The sequence below is a fragment of the Canis aureus genome, chromosome 12 (genome assembly GCF_053574225.1).
Source record: "Canis aureus isolate CA01 chromosome 12, VMU_Caureus_v.1.0, whole genome shotgun sequence".
NCBI lineage: Eukaryota > Metazoa > Chordata > Mammalia > Carnivora > Canidae > Canis > Canis aureus.
In genome coordinates this window covers 50,295,282-50,312,860 of record NC_135622.1, presented here as the reverse complement: position 1 = coordinate 50,312,860, position 17,579 = coordinate 50,295,282, and the positions used below count along the sequence as shown (strand labels likewise).

The 17,579-nt window shown below is 44.3% G+C and overlaps 1 protein-coding gene and 1 pseudogene across 2 annotated transcripts in view; both read right to left on the bottom strand.

Moving 5' to 3' along the window:
• OSR1 (odd-skipped related transcription factor 1) overlaps positions 1–17,579 on the bottom strand; it is a 363,752-nt gene that overhangs the window by 232,311 nt on the left and 113,862 nt on the right.
• On the bottom strand, positions 10,681–15,625 carry LOC144281186 (small ribosomal subunit protein eS8-like; annotated as a pseudogene). The gene is made up of 2 exons (XR_013349666.1): positions 15,491–15,625; positions 10,681–11,598 (listed from the first exon to the last, which is right to left on the bottom strand). The product of XR_013349666.1 is annotated as a small ribosomal subunit protein eS8-like (transcript).

The following is a 17,579-nucleotide window of genomic DNA, read 5'->3' as shown; positions in this document are numbered from 1 at the left end:
TTACCTGGTACTACTGTCTCATAGGACCATGACCTAGGAATGCTATAGAAGGAAGACAGAGCCTTATAACTGGGGACAGAATCAAAGTGCCCACTGGCCTGTGGCCTGGTCTGGAATGTCCTCATGCCATCCTGGGGCAAAAAGCTGAACTTCCATTAGATCTGATTCTGGACTTGGGAAAACTGAGGGATCCCCCTGGGTGAACACAGAAGGAGAGAGAGAAAAAATAATAATAAACAAAAACATCACATGCAAAGTGAGATTGCAAATCTAAATTCCAAAACACAGGAAAGAATCTAACACTCTGAAGACAGCCAATAGTATCACAGCAGGAATTCACACCAGATGAAATTAATTTCACGGAATAGTCTTTTAAAAGACCTCAAAATAACTGTATTTATAATATTCAAAGAGATAAGTAAAAAAAAAAACTCCCATTTTTAAAAATGCAAGAAACCTTGAAACAAAAGCAGAAATCAAACAAGAATAAAGAAAGGGAGCTTGAGAGGGGTTAAATCAATGATAAAAATCAGTTGCCATATGGTCTCATTCATTTGGGGAATATAAAAAATAGTGAAAGGGAAAAAAGGGGAAAGGAGAAAGAATGAGTGGGAAGTGTCAGGGAGGGAAACAGAACATGAGAGACTCCTAACTCTGGGAAACAAACTAGGGGTGGTGGAAGGGGAGGTGGGCGGGGGGTGGGGGTGACTGGGTGGTGGGCACTGAGAGGGGCACTTGATGGGATGAGCACTGGGTGTTATTCTATATGTTGGCAAATTGAGCACCAATAATTAATAAATAAATAAATAAATAAATAAATAAATAAATAAATAAATATCAGTTGCCAGAAGAAGGCAGAGAACCACATACTGTGGAAAAGTCATAACATGTTCCTGGCACAAAGACTTCAGAAAGCACATATATACTGAGTAGCTCAGATTGGCTGGGTGTTGGGCAGAAGGAGAAGAGATCAGAGATAAACCTAAGTAGATAGATGTTGAACTTCAACAAAGACACCACATGTGCTTGATGACTTTTGGCTGTGCCATACCTCCTTCCCCAAATAGGTTGCTTTGATCTTTTCTGAGCTCCCTTGGATGTCTCATCTTTTAGGACACTTGATAACCATCTACATCTAAAAGTGGCAAGGCAAAGAGAAGCTGAGACCTTGGTCTCCAGTGTTCTTGGGGTAGATGGACACCATCACGATTCTGGACAAGCCATACTGCCCTATGGTGACCACTTCCAGATGACCCCTCCCTTTGCATTGGGAACTCCCAGTGTCAGATATCCAGGGGTACTCCCAGCCATTGCTCCCTAGCTGCAGAGAAAACTGCTTTCTGGAAAGCATGTTTTTGTCATCTTGCCTGCATCCAATCTCAAGACTGTGGGTTCAAGTGAATCTGGATTTTTTTTTCCCCATTCATGCTGCAGTTTGGGTATTTATAGCATCAGACAAGGAAGAAAATTACTTTATGTATGTATATGGATATGTAAATATATGTGTAAGGGTGTATATCTAAACAGTATATATAGAAATATTGTGGGGTTTTATAAGCATTTAGTATTTGCCAAATTGTTACTTCTAATGTTAAAATATTTCTATTATCTTATTTATTTAAAAACATAAATTAATAGAGACTAGCATAAGATCAAGCAAACACAGATGCTTAAAGATAATTTATTGATTTTGGCCCCTACCATTTTGGAATTCTGAGTAATTGATACTGGTGAGTTACCTGAATACCTGCCTAAAATCATCAAGTGCATCTCAGCTGCTTCCATCATCTTAAGACCTCATTCAAGTTTTATTTCCTTGCTGAAGACTTCATTGCCCTGCAGTGATTCAAGAAAGTCTGACCCCAGCAGCCCAGCTAGTGCTATTCATCTGGCCCTTCTCCGAGTGTGTTGCAGAGATCTGTGCCTCTCTGCCTATCCTATTAAAATTACAAAAACCCTAAGGAAAGTGTATCATTTAAAAAAAAAAAAAGAAATACCTTTTATTTTGCTCTTTCATTTTATTTTCTGATAACAAAAACAATGATTGTCAAAGAAAATAATTACAAGTCACTAGCCATTTTATTACCCAGAGGTAACCCCATAAAAATTTTGGTGAACATATTGCCTTTTTTCTATGCATGTGTATCTTCCTTTTCCAAAACTGTGACTATACTATATAACCTCCTTTTTACCTAAAGATATATTAGGGCATCTTTGCCAGCAAGTGGAGTTCTACATCAACCCAGACACTATTATCTGCCTCTTTTCACTAATCAGAGCCTGAGGCTCAGGAAGGTAAATCTCTCTGCTAATATCACATGGTTACTACTGAATGGCAGAGTTAGGATTTAAACCTAAATCTCCTCATGTCCAATTATCTTTTGACTTGCACAAATTCACTAGGCTAATTCTCAGTCAAAAGAATGCCGTCAACAAGGGGATTAGCTGCTCAGGTCTTCCGGATTTACATGCTTCTATCAGAGCACAAAAGTGTAAGAGCCAACATGACTGTTTGGCGCTTTGCTGGAACACTGGGGAAGCTCTCCGACTGTTCAAGCTGCCAAGAGATGTGAGGAATCAGGACCTGGGATGAGGAAGAAAGGACCTTTCCAAGCCAAGCTGGGATTTCAGTTTATGAACAAAGCTCCTTCTGTCACCTTGAGGAGAAGAGATAAAGCTCATGCACCATGTGGTGTGAGGACAGGGGTGTATTCTACACTGCTTTTCCCAGGGAAATGGAGCCAGCCACCCTCTCTGATTTCTCCTTATCCCAATGGCAGAAATCATGGAGATGAGGTCTTCTATAAGGTTGTGTTTGAGGCAGAGAAGCTCGGAGGGTCCAGAGGATGAGGATGTGAGGTTGAAGCTAGAGATGAGCCTAGCAAGCAGAAGCAGCCATCTCTATACCTGGACATCAGGAGCACCAGCAAAGGCTTTGCTCCTCGTAATCTATCATCAGCCTTTAAGAAACCCTCCTCTTAGGGCATCTGGGTGGCTCAGTTGGTTGAGCATCTGACTCTTGATTTCAGCTCAAGTCATGATCTTAGGGTCCTGGGGTCGAGCCCCACATCAGGTTCCACACTCAGCACAGAGTCTACTTAAGATTCTCTTTCTCCCTCTCTCTCTGCCCCTTGCCCAGTTCATGCTTGCACTCTCACTCTCTCTCAATCAATCAGTAAAATCTTTTTTTAAAAAAAGAAATAAGCCCTCCTCTTATCTCTCATTTCAATACTCAACAGTAATTATGATAAGTATTGTTGATGCATATTATGCAATTTTCAGATGCTAAGAACTTCACATACTCAACCACAGTAAGAATTATTTCTATTCCTGTTTTACAAAGGAGGAAACCAACGCTTAGAGAGATATCCCTAAGATCACATATTTGGTGTCCAAATTAGTCCCAGCACCTAGTTTACTTTTTTATCATTATTCAAGGGAGGGTTCACTCTTCCCTACCACCCTAGCCTTGAGTTCTGCTTCCACTGACAAGTGTAGTGAGGACATCCAAAAATGTTGCCTCCTGACTCCACTGTGACTTAATCCGCTGTGACACACCAGGACATAGACATTATGATTACTAATAGGTTTGCTTTTATACCAGAAAATTTATGGGCCTTTGAAGACTCGAATTCAGGGACCTCAGGGCACGCTTCCTTAGGATTTTCTACTCAGGGACCCTAAAACAGTTTTAAAAGATTGTTATGCATGGTATCATTCAAGATATTTATTAAATTAAAATTCCAGAGCTAGAAGTACCCTTAAGAATCCCCTAGCCCAACCTTTTTATTTAACAAATGAGGAACTGAGCCCCAATCCTCTCACTGGGAGTATCAGGGGCTGTGCTTCTAATGTATGACACCCTCATAAGGATGAGACTCAGAGAAACAATCTACATTTTACCAGGTCACCAGACTTTCATCATCCATCATTGGGGGGAGTGGATATTATATCTGGCAAAATGCCCTCTGATTTTCTGTTTTCACAAAACAGTACAAAAAACTAATTAATCCCATGCTTGCTCTTTTCTGGAATGAGGAATGAAAGCTCTGAGAGCTTTAAGGAGGAGGGCACTGTATTTAGTAACTAGGAGGGACCCAGAAGTAGGCAGGATGGACAACAACTTATATCCCCAGATTCCAGAGACACAGAGGAGGTCCTTCCCACTGATGTAGGGAATCAGAAGTGCTTTAACCCCCAGAGATGGGGATGTCCTCCAGTATTCTTCCCAGAGATGAGTGAATTTAAGAGACTGCAGCAAGGTCATCTCTGAAATAGACATTGGTGTCCTCACAATGGTCACTATCGGTGCAGGCAGCCATGAGGCATCTTCAGTGGTTCTGAAGGCAACACACAAAGGATGGAAGAGAACTTGGCAGATGTCACTTCACTTTGTTGCTGAGAAAAATCAACATGATGTGATCACTGGTTGACAAACTCTTAAAAGGAGGTAAGGAGCACAACTATTTTGATATGGGCTGAAATGCAGAGTGGGATTCTATTGTGATCCCTCCATTCCTGAAGACATACCATTCATCCAGCTGTACAGTGGCTTCTCCAGAGCACAGCAGAAGGGTTGGGCTTCATATAGGAGGAAGATGAGGCAAGGTCATCAGCATAAAGTAGGGCTCTTTTGGAGATTTTTGGAGGTAAGCAAAGGTATGAAATTTGAGATTTGTAGACATAGATTCAAAGGGAGTTCAATCAGTGGAGTTATGATGGGATCTTTTTCTCCAACAGCATCCAGAACCTCAGGTATGAGTCAGTGGAAAACACAACTAGGTTTAACTAGACTGAAGGCATGGTATGAAGGTAAGGGAGGTAGGAACATGGCAAGGAAGTGGATATGGTGCTGATCAAGAAACCAGAGCTTGGTCAGGAGGGAACTGGGGCCATGAGGAAGGTGGGATTAGTGAGAACATGTTGGGGCTGATGGATTGGGTATCTCAGTGAGGCCAGAGAATTGTTGGAGTCAGTAGAGGGCAGACTAAATTAAGCGGAAGCCTGGTCATGGAGTTTTGTATCTGGAACCAGTCCTAAGAGCAAGTCATGGGGAGCATCAAACACCAGAACAATAGAAGGCAGACACCCAAGGCATTTAGAAGTGAAGGTAAAGCACTGAAAGAAAGATCTATGGGGATGAAACCTTTCTAGTGGACCCAGAGTACTGTGCTCCCTACAGTCTGCCCTGTAGTGTGTCAGACAAGGCTGCAACCCGTTAGTCTCCCCTCTCTGTGCCCTGAGCTGCAGGACGAAAGGCAACACATTCATAAAATTTCCCAGTGCCCTTCAGTCACCAATGGTGGGACTAAGCCAGCAGAATGGACAAGGGCTCATTTTCCACGATAAACTCTAGAAGATTCTCTATTTCTTCACAGTCCAACTACGTAAATAACAAAAAAACTGAACTCTACAGGGCAGAAATCAAAAGACGCCTATTACACATCTTCCAGCAGCTACACTGGAGGCTTCCCCAGTGGAATCTATTCTTACTACTCACAATGACTTTGAAAGGTGAGAATAAGGGCAGTTCTGGGTGGCTCAGGGGTTTAGCACCGCCTTCGGTCCAGGGCATGATCCTGGAGACCTGGAATCGAATCCCACGTCGGGCTCCCTGCAGGGAACCTGCTTCTCCCTCTGCCTGTGTCTCTGCCTCTCTCTCTCTGTATCTCTCATGGATAAATAAATAAAATCTTTTTTTAAAAAAAGGTGAGAATAATTTGCCCTATTTTACAAATAAGGAAGCTGAGATTTTGAAAGCAAGGAAATTAATTCAGGATCTCACAGTTAGCAAGCAAAGGAGCCGAGACTTGAACCTCAGACACTGATTCTCAAGCCCATCCTCCTATCATCATAGCATGCTGCCTTTGGTGAAATGGGGGGAGGGGGGCAAATAAAAACCATGGTTTCTTTGAACATGGAACACATACTTTGGGATGTTCTCCAATACGTTCTGTCTGAATCCACATCAAGCAGCTCTGAATGCTCTCAGTTTATGGATTCTTCCTGGGTCCTTTCCGATTTGTCCTGCCACGGGCAGAGGCAGAGCAGCAGCAATATTTGGTTTAAATGAATGCCAGACCAGGCTGTAGCTCAAAGAAATGCATGAAGAATATCAGTTTCACTTTCTTTCTTATGTTTAAAACAAGGTTTTCCCCCCAACAAATATTTGCTGCTGAAGATGTCCTGCGTTAAGCCCCCAGTCATGATTTTGCAACTCAAGAAAACATGTGGTCTGATGAATTCTAACCTTCACAAACCTACAAATTGCACAGTGCTTTGGCCTAAATCGTGTGAAAACCAAGTATTTGGTTTGAAATTTGCCATCTCTCTTTGCAGGTCCTCCCAGTTTTCAACTATTGTCAAAATTGAAAAACATGATTTCAGAAGATTAAGAACCATTAGCTGAAACTCTATTTAGAGTTTTAAGCACTAGGCTTAAATTATTTCAAGAATACTGTCTTCCTCAAAAACCATTTTGTATTAAGGTTAAATTACTTGTCAATTCTCACGCAATGCATTTGGGAATCTATCACAAAAGTTTCTTCTTCCCAGCTAGGAAACATCGTCTGGGGTGAGAGAACAGGTCACAAAAGCTTGGAGCTGGGATGCAAGGCAGTCAGATCTGGGATGAAGGGGACATGAGCCTCCCAGAGCCCCGACCCTGAAGGATTTCTGTTTTGTGGAGATGGTAGTTATTTGGAGGCTGGGTGACTTTTTGCTTTCAGATATTTTTCCTTTCTTTTTTTCTCTTGCTGTTGCACAAGGGACCTGATCTTGGGAGGAGGGTCTTAGGATGGAGGACAAATGGTCAGGCCTGGATCATGGATTCAGGTAGGAGTCCTAAGAAGAGACGGTCCACTAGGTGTAACCAAGATGGGGTTTCCACAAACTTGGGCTCGGGAAATATGGGCTCCAGCAGGAGAAATGGAGGGGTTGGTGCGTGCTAGGAGAAGACACAGTGAGACTGCAGCTGCAGTAGAGTCTGGGGCTGCACCCTTGTTGGCCTTGCAGTCCACAGTCACTTAGGGATTGCAGTGTAGCCGCCCCCTCTGACTCCATCCTCAGTCTCTCTAACCCCCCTCCCTACAGCCCTGGGTAAATGCAGATTCTAAGAGAGGCAGGTCTGGGAGTAGAAACCAAGTCCTCCTGCTGTCCTAAATTTTAAACATGGAAATCCCAACCTGACAGTTCCTACATTTCCAAGATTTATGTGCAGTCAAGTCCTCCCCCTCTTATCTTCCTTCATGTCTAGATAGCATCTGATGGGGGCAGTGAAGACAGCAGTGGCTTATGATAAACAACATAAAAGTGGGATTCAGTTCACATCAGCATAATTCTTCTGGCACTGAAGACCAGAAATGAAGTGTGGGCACCTACCCGGAGCCTTATCATCAGCCCAGGTGCTGAGCCTTCTTCCAGAATCCCTCACCACAAATGCTCTCCATTGTGTCTGTACATCTACCCTGATTTCCACCTTGAACTCCAGCCTGGATTCGGAGAGATAGAGGTGGCACGTGAGCTGAGCTATAGAGCGCACAATCTGAGTGTGCACAGGTGGAGACACGGGTATTCTGAGGAGCTGGAACAGAAGACCCCCAGGGAATCACTGAAATGTTAGTACCTGCACCTTGAAGTGAAGATAAAACTCAACGTATGCCATGTGTCAATACAAAATCTCTCTCAAATTCCCACAAATTGAGGGAGTAGATGGAGTGAGGGAGGTTATATCCTCGTGGTGGGCTGTGACCTGTCAAATATAATAGAGACTCAGGCAAGCAAAATGCCTATCACTTCCAAATTCTAATTTCCCTTCAAGGCCCAACTTAGTTCTTACCCTTTGGTTACCTCAGACTACAAGTCCATTTTGGGGTGTTGGGAGAGGATGATAATTAGAAAAGAGAGGAGAAGGCATTGAGGCCAAGCAAAAAGACAGAAAAGACCTAAAGATTTCTCATTGAAGTGTAGGCTTGGCACTTCACTGCTGTGGCATTTCTCCCAAAACCTGTAGTCCCAATCTAATCATGGGAAAAACATCAGGCTAACCTAACTGCTTGACCAGTACTCCTCAAAACTGTCAAGGTCACAGAAAATAAAAGAAGACTGAGAAACTGTCCCAGATGGGATGCGACTAAAGACACAGGACAACTGTGTACAGTGTGGGACCCTGGAAGAGAAAAAGGACATTAGTGGAGAAACTGCTGACACAGAAAACAAGCCTGTAGTTTAGTCAACAATAATGTATAATGTTAAATTCTTAGTTTTGACCAATGTCCCATGGTTATACTAGATGTTCATATTAGGGGAGATCTGGTGCTGAGTATACAAAAATGTTCTACCTTATTTTGGCAACTTTTCTGTAAATCTAAAATTATTTCAAAATAAAAAGTTTATTAAAAAAAGGAATGTAACTTTAGGAGAATCAAAGGGAAAACAAGCATTAGCCTTAAAGTATATCTCTTGATTTCTGAGGTAAGAAAGAGAGCTGTATAAGACTTGTGTGAGGGACAAGCAGCAGGTGTTTTGGAGTTCATTGACAAAGTCACATAAGCCCATTTACTACCAAAGATATCTGAATAGCCTCAATAAAAGTTACCAAAATAGGGCGCCAGGGTGGCTCAGTCAGTCGAGCATCTGCCTTCAGCTCAGATCATGATCCCAGGATCCTGGGATCAAGTCCCACATGGGGATCCCAGCTCAGTGAGGAGTCTGTTTCTCCTTCTGCCTTTCCCTCCTGCTTGTGATTCATTCTCTCTCTCTCTCTCTCTCTCTCTCTCTCTCTCTCTCTCCCTCCCTCTCCCTCTCTCTCTCAAATAAATAAAATATTTTTTAAAAAGTTACCAAAATATCTCACACAAGAATACTATTTTATGTCTATGAGTAAATGGCAGCCTCTAGGAGATGGGATAACAGTAGCTTGTGTTTATTAAGGTTATCTGTTTCAGGAACTGCCCCAAGAGCTTCAAAGACATGACCTCTTTTAAATCTGAAGTCATCCTATGAGGTAGAAGCTATTATTTTCCTCAGAAAATGTGACAGGATCACAGACAGTTTAAGTGACTTACTCAAGTTCTACCTAGCTAGAAAAAAGTGGAGCTGGGATTTGAACTAGACCAGCTGGAGTCATACACACTCTGATGGTCCCTCAAAGGGCCATCAACTTCTCCAAGGATCTGAGCCCTCTTCTATGTCCCAGGCTCTCAGTGAGGCCCTAGGGATACAAAAAGAAGTAAAACAGACTGGTATTTTATTTATAAGTATACAGTCTTTGTTTCATTTAATCTCCATAACAATTCTGGAAGATGAGCAGAAATGCTCCCATTTGACTCCCATGTTGCAAAAAGAAGAGTGAGACTTGGAGAAGTTAGGCAATTTTCCTTAGGCTAATAATGGAGAAGTGGGCAGAGCTAGTGATGAGGAAGTGGGTGACACCAGGAAAACCACTGAATTCCCATAGTTCCCAGCATCCTGCACTTAATCAGTCTTCCAGTCTGGTTAATTACTAACATGTTCCACTCATGTCTACCAAGCATAAGCCCACTTTACCTTCAAGTCTCATGAAGAGAGCTCAGAACAGGACTTGGCCCTAGAGAAGGAGCCACCCATGAATGAGTGCAAGTCTGACTTGCCTCTGGAGACCTAGCTATTGGGATCTATGTGTGAGTGTTCTCAGATATTGAGGACCAGATGCAGTGAAATGTGTTCTTGCACAGATGGCCATCAGCCTGCTTCCTGAATCATGATCACTGAAAGCCTTCCCCACCCCCAATGCTAAGGATATCTCTCCTCAGCATCTTTAAAGTCTTGTTTGGCAGAGTCAATATCAATCAATTTCCAGAGACAGTCATTCAACAATCATCCAACTATCTGATTAACACCCACAGTCAAAGTCAGGAAGTCAAGGTCAGCATGGACTGTGAGTCAGGGAGTTCGGATCCAAAGGGAGTGCATTATTCCACTTGGTTATTAAGCATACAGTTGTAAGTGCTCCCTTTCACTCTTAGAATGCAAAAACTAATTAATAGTATAATAGTATACTATATAGTATACTAGTATAATATAAAAAATTATAGTACTTCCACTGTAATTATATTTGCCTATTTGTGAATGAAATACATTTTTTACTCATCCTTGCAACCAATCAGGGCTTCATGAATGAATGTCATTCATTCAGTCATCCATTCAAAAACATTTACTAAACACCTATTATGTGCCAGGGACTGAAATGTTTGGAAGGTCAGGGTAATTAAGGCAGTTCCTGCCCTCAAGGAGTTTACATTTAGAAGAGTTCCCAGACCTGTAGAAAGAAAAGTGTGAGGAATGAAAGCAATAATTATTGTGTACCCCCCAGGTATAGGGGACCTCAGAAAAGAAACAAAATAGCTTGGCTTTGGGAGATCAGGTAGGGTTTCATAGAGAATAAGATGCTTGTGTCAACTGTGAAAAAAGAGTGAGTTTTTTTAATGGACCAGGGGAGAACATTCTAATGTGTCATTGTTGTTGAGGATAAAGAGTAGCAAGTATGCTACAGAAATTCAAGAATGACCTGTGGATTAAAACACGTGTTCACTTATCACTGATTCATGGACAGAGGAAACTTGGAAGTATACAGCTGTGTACACTGAGCAAGGCCAAAGTCCCAAGGAGGACAAACATGGCAAAGACAAAGAAGAAGGCAGAGAATGACATGGTTTATTTCTGGAAACAAGAGTTTTGGCTGATTGAACAGCCAGTGAGCATTCTCTAACATGCCGATGCCAGGTCTGGACTATGACCCAGTTCATGGGGCAAGGCCACCAGGGCCTTTGTCCTCTTACCCCTGAAGGACACTGAGCCTCTCATCTGCCCTTCCCATTCTCCATTGACACCCTTCCCACTTTCCTTTCATCACATTTTGTTTATTTTTTTAACAATAAACACCTTTATTACATGACCGAAGATAGATGAGAGGAAGGTTTATTTGCCTTGCTGGACTTTGATTTTCCACTGATGGAACTCGAGCTCCTTGCCCTCTAGCACGTAGCCATCTGCTCGGCCACACTGACCCTGTCTCAAAGCCATGCATGCCAAAAGCTGGCCGTGCTGGAACCGTTCCTCCAGAAGACTGCTGATTTTGGCATTCTTTTTCCTTTCATCATATTCTGAATTTTCTTTGATCGTTTTTTTGTTTAAAATCTCTTCCTTCTAGGCAGCCAGCATGGCCCCCTTGTTGTGCCCCCAGGGGGGAGGCAGTGCAGGGTGGGGCTCCTACACTGTGGGGACCGTGGGCTCTCCGTGAGCACGATCCAGTTCTTCACTAGGGCCATGGTGTGGACCAGTTCGTTGTTGGAAGCATCGTAGACAGCATCAACAATCCTTGTTTTGTGCATATGACACTTGGAATCCCAGGAGAAGTTCCCTCAAGGCACAGTGCCTCTTATTGTGTTTATTGCCTCCCCAAACATGGACTGTGTGTATGTGGAGGGGGCCAATCTTCGTGTTGGCAGCACGGCATCCCAGCTCATACTTCTGGTTCTTGTGGCAGGGCTTTATCTTGCCCCCAGTCTTGAAGTGCCTGTGCCAGTTGTCCTGAAAGATGCCCATTGCTCTCCATGCTGGCTGCAAAAGACCCTTTCATTAATTTTCAGTATCTGACTCTCCTCAATTTTTTTTCTAATTTTTTTTTCAGAAGCAAACACCATGCACTCACCTCTTCACTAGCTTCTGTCAGCCTGAAATTCCCTGAGACTGAAACTTGTGTGATTCTTCTGCCTCCCTACCAAATGCACCCTCCTCCTGCAGACAAAGGGAGGCCAGAAATCCATCCACTCTCAGCCTACTCCTCAGGACAACAAACACCCCATCTCAAGAAGCACTAGGAAAGCCAGATCCCCTATTCTCCAATATTGCAAACCTGGAGCATTGAATAAGCAAGCAATCCTCTATTAGAGAAGAAAAAAATCACATTCCTAGTGGCAGTCAGCAGGAGGCAGGGGCTCTTCCAGCTTAATGACTTGCAAATCAAAAGCATGAAAACCAGAATGCACCTTTTGAACCTCTTTCCCATTCAGCCTCGATGTCCTCATAATTTTCTCCCATAGCGTTCCTGTTATTTTTGCTACCAGAGCAATAACCTTCCTTGTGCATTTTTAAAATGTGGGAGGAGGAGCTGTCCAGTGATCTCAAAGCATATGTTTTTGATTCTCATAAGATTATGGATACCAAAGGAATAAAAATGGAAATCACTACTGCCAAGATATGAAAGAAAGTTTGCATAGTAAAATAATTTAAACCTAACATTTGGACCCAATAAGGCAAATGGAACGTTTTTTCCATATTTTTGGAAAATGTGCATTTTCTTCACATTAAGTGGTACCAATAAAAAATAATGATTCTCACTCAGTTTATTTCTATAAATTAGATTGGCTTATAGTTTTCCAGGACATGGTTTTGTATCAAGCTATATGGCAAACACCTGAGCATAAAATGCATTCCACTGTTTGCTTCCATGTGGGAGAAACAGGTCACCATGCGTCTCTCCTAAATCTAGAGCAAAGGTCAGCTAAAGCCAGTCAATATATTCAGTCCTCTCTAGCTGCTGAGAATGAGTGTAACATCAGCTTGCGGAGGTCCGTGAGCAAAGCCAGGAAGTTCCTCCCAGATAGGCAGGGCCACCGTTTCCCATTTCCCGGTTAGAAACCCGAGGATTCTGCAATCCTTGCTGGTAAGCACATTTGACTCATCCTGGAATCAGATAAACACAGAAGGCCAAATAATAAGAAAGGGCTTGAAAACACGCATAGGTGGAATCCGTGCATGACCACAGCTAGGCGAAGCTAGGCGAAGTCTCTGGAATGAGAGTACAGCTAAAGAAACAGTAGGCAGATGGGGATGAGAAGATGGGGAAAGGGGAGAGAGAAAAGAGAGGCGAGAAAAGATGGCAGAGGGGGAAGAGATTAAAGTAAATGTTAGATCTAGACTTGTGTTGTCTAAAAACAAAAGAGTGTAAAGGCACAAGAAGGCTCCCCCTGTGAGGCCAAAGCTCTTGGAGACCCAAACTGAAGCCGAGATGGTGGGCTGAACACCAAGTCAGAACCATGAGTGATGCTTCAAGCCCCACCACTCCTGGAACTTGCTGGATGCAAACTAAGGCTGCTGAGAATCCCCTTTTCTCGCCATCACATGTGACAAATTCCTTCCTTCCTCATCTCTCAGGCCTGTTGGAAAGCTCAAAGAGAGATGAATGCGAATGAACTGTGATCACTGTAAAATATTCCACACATGGAGTGTGTGCGGTGGAAAGAGTGGAAGGTGGTGAATTATTTATTATTCTTTGGCTCAAGTGTCAGCTGTTTGTAAAGTCTTCATGTCCTCCAGCAGCTGAGGCACGATCCACTGAGATTTAAATAAAATTGCCTTGAATCCCTAGCCCACAAACGGTAGGAAACCAAGCATCCTTCCCAATATCCCAGAGGATTTGTAGGGAGGCTATTTTGTCCTCATTCCCTCCTAGCTCCAATTTCCCACTCTCGCTGGATTTCCAATCCCTTCTCCAATTTTTATCTTCTGCAGGTGTTGGATTTTTTTTTTTGTTCATCACTGGGGCCAGCCTAAGTTCTGGCCTTTCCCCCACCGTACTATGGACATTAGACTGGGCATGGGACTTTCACTGAGGACTGGAAGATACAGGGTAGTATTGTATGTACTACATACAGGGAAGCAAGTGTCCTAAAATTAAATGCCAGGGATTCCTTTGTTAACAGAGGAGCCTGGCTCCTCTGGGCACTGGAAATACCTCACTGGTCATCTCTGCACAGAGAACCCCAGCCCACCACCACCCAAACTGACTTTTCTTTCCCTCCCTCATCTCCCATCAAGCTATCAGCTCTTCTCTATTCTTCCCCGATTCTATCACTCTTTTCTCAGCCCCTCTTGTCTGCCTCTGATGCAGAGGAATCAACCCAGGCTACACATTAGAATCTCTAGGACAGGGCGGGATATTTAAAAACAGTGATGCCAGATCCTACCCAAGGCCAATCACATCAGAGGCTCTAGAGCTGGGGCAGGCACACATACTTTTTCAAAGTTCCTAATGTACAAGCAAGGTTGAAAACCACCTCCAGTCTAAGGCATCTAAACCATGTCCCCAGGCGAGCTCACCTTTTGTACTCAAAGTCATCAAGGTATTTTGCTAAACAAAAGATAATTCTCTCCGTGAGAGAATTGCTGCCAATTTTTTAACTGAACATGATTTTTCCTGCCACAAATATTATCTTAAGAAATTTGCCAGCAATCCACACTTCATTTATCCAGGAGTCAGGATCTTTCCCCAACATGAGCATTTCTGGATGAGTCCCCTGCTCTCTCCCTCCTGGCTCATTTTCCCAGGTCACGAAATAGCAGGGTAGGCAGAGAAGAAAGCAAGGAATCCACACAAAGAGGAACCTGGTTTCATTGTTGAGAAACATTATGGCAGGTAGAAATTCAAAACTAAAATGGAAAGCTGACAGTATTTTGGAATCATGTGTACAGAACATTCAACTTTAGCAAGAAAAAAAAAAATAAAAGGCAGCCCCAATGGCAGTGTTTTGTTTTAAAAGCAAACACAGAGATTATGTTTTCTGAATATTTCAGAAAACTTAGATTCTGTGGAACAGTGCCATATATATCCTCCCCTTTTGTTCTCCTAACAACCATGTGAAGGAGGGAAGTGGAGCAGGAGTTATTATTCATTTTCCCAGCAGAATGAATTTCTACTCAGAGGGGGTAAGTAACTCCCCCAAAGCCACACTGCTCATGGCAGAGCTGTTGCTTAAAACATAGCTTTTATCTTAGTCTGTTCCAGCCACTGTAATGAAGTACCGTAAACTGGTGGTATATAAACAAGAACATTTCTCACAGTTCTGGAGGCTGGAAGTCTCAGATCAGAACGCCAGCCTGTGAGGAGAGCCTCCTCTGTGTTGCAAATGGGCCTTTTCTCAAATCTTCACATGGCATCAAGCAGGGAGGAGCAAGTCCTCTTGTGACTCCTTAGGGCTCTAACCCCATCCATGCGGGCTCCACCCTCATGACCTCATCAAATGCTAATTACTACCCAGCAGCCTCACATCCCAATCCATCACACCATGAGAGAAGGATTTCAACAAAGAATTTGGGGGGTGGGCCACATCCAGCCCCTATCAGTCCTCTCTCCCACTTAGGTACCCTTCCTACCTCATCATGTCTCCTCATTTGTGTCACGTTGCTACCAGCGAGTCTCTATGCCTAGGGTGTGTGTGCAGGTATACACACACACACACACACACACACACACACACACACTTGCCATCCCAACCCGGGAGGCCACATTCCGTGCGCACATGCCTCCTGAACAGGGGTGATCAAGGAAGAACATGAGATACCCAGGAGCATCTCTGCCTTCTGTGTTTAAGACGGGAGACGGGAGAGCAAGCAGGGCACTTGCGACCCACGACCCACTAACGGGGCCCTTTCCTGCCCATTTCCTTCTCACCCCCTGCTGTGCCTTCATGCACTCCCCTTTGAGACTCTGCATATCTTCTCTCAGGAAAGGAGCTGATGTCAGGCCCTGCCTTTGTCTCAACAAGTCTTTGTCACCTGTCCCTGAGGGGAAGCCTTTTAGACTGTCTTTGTTGGGAAAAAGAATGGTAATTCATAACATTCTAGAATTAGAGCTAGCACAGAGCCCCAGGAATGTTTGTGAACTGACTGGTTCTTGGCTCGCAGAGCTGGAAGGGCTCAGTGGAGGTCATCTCCCGGCCTTAAGACAGGTAAGGCCTGTCAGGAGGCAGGCGACAGATAGGAGAGACTGTGGGAAGGCAAGCTCTGCTGGGGTGGCCACCACCCCACCTGTGCACAAATCAGGCCCTGTGTCCTGCAGGGTGCACCGAGGCTGATCCAGAAGCAGAGATAGACGGCTCCCCACCCACAAGGAAACAGAGTCCTTCAAAGCAGAGTTGCTTTCATGAAGATAGGTGATCTTGGGGCTGCTGAGCCAAACGGGATTCTGAGGTATCAGTGTTCTAGCCAATTCCTATGGAATGTTTGTGACTTTGAATAATTTCTGCAAGCTCTTCGGTTCCAGGCTCCACAGACAACCTTGGGTGAGAGAGAAGAGGACAATGAGATGTTCTAAAAAAGCCTCTAAAAACTCATCACTTGACAGGACCTGTATCACCGCCTATTGCCAGGAACACAATAAAATCTCTCCCCCTCCGCCCTCCGCCCTCCGCCCTCCCCGCTGTGCTCTCTGAGATGCAGTCTTGGGGACTGAGCACATATGGGTCTAGTTGGTCGATCTGTTGTCCTCCAAGGCCATAAATTCAGATGGTCACAAATTAGCTTCAGGGAAACTTCAGGCGGAGACACGCACGCGCTCCCATTCAAGTTCTGGTGTCCAGGCTGAAATATGGCTGCATGTGTTCCCTTCTGCATCACCCGCCTGCTGGAGATGCCACCCTGTCAGAGACAGTTTATGGAGCGGCCAGGAGGCCAGAATACAGTGGCCAGCTACCACCCCAGCCAAGGCGCCCCAAGGCTTTGATCTGCATCAGCAGGGCCGGCCGGTCATTCCTGCACACGGGCCTGAAACGTGGCTTTCCAAAGCACCCCCGGGGGCCCTGGGTTCCTCCTGCACCCCACCACAGCACTGTCAGTGCTGACACTTTTCTTCCCCTTCCCACTCTTTGTGACATCCCATTGTCACCAGCTACACACAGAGTACCCCTGGTCCTTTGCCTTTCCTAGTCCTGACAGCTGACACAGAGCCTGCTCACACTTTGCATGAAAATGCTCCTTCTTGGAGGTCCTTCTCCAAGAATCTGAGCTTGAATGCTGGCAGGACATGAACTCAAAGCAAGATTCAGACACTGGGTTTTTCTGAGTCCTAGGAGGTACCCTGGCCTAGTCTATCAGGAGCAAATTTACACTGATCTCCAAAGTTTGTGCCATCATAATGCTTTTCTGCCCCAAGATAAGTCCAAAGGCAGTGAGACTCACTTGAGAAAAGAACACAGCAGGAGCCTGAAACTCTCAAGCTGCCCCAGCAGGGCTCTGGAACCTCTGAGTGTAGCAAACTCATGGCAGAGCTTTAAAAGAACCCAACTGGTGCCGGGGTCCCCTTCCCAGACACAGACACCTGATTGGTCTGAGGTCCAGGGATTTGCAAACTCTTAAAGGCACTTCGCCATGCACAGCTGAGGCTAAAAACAGCCGAGTGAAGACAATGTCACTTTTCCCCATAGTTTCTCTTTAAGGCATCCCCCAGCTGGATGAGGAGAGTTTGGGAGGTACCCCAACACTCTAATTATGCTTCAATCACCCCCTCACTTGTGCCCTCCCATTTATTGGGCACTTGCACTGTGGGAGGCTCTGTGTTAGCCCTAGTATAGCTTCTCCAGAGAAGCAGAGCCAACAGGATGCTTGTACGTATAAATACACACACACACACACACACACACACACACACACACACAGAAATTTATTATCAAGAATTGGGTAACGTGATTATAGAAACTGAGGTGCACCAGGATCTGCAGTCAGCAGGCTGGAACTGGCATTAAGTTCTAGCCTCCAATGGATTG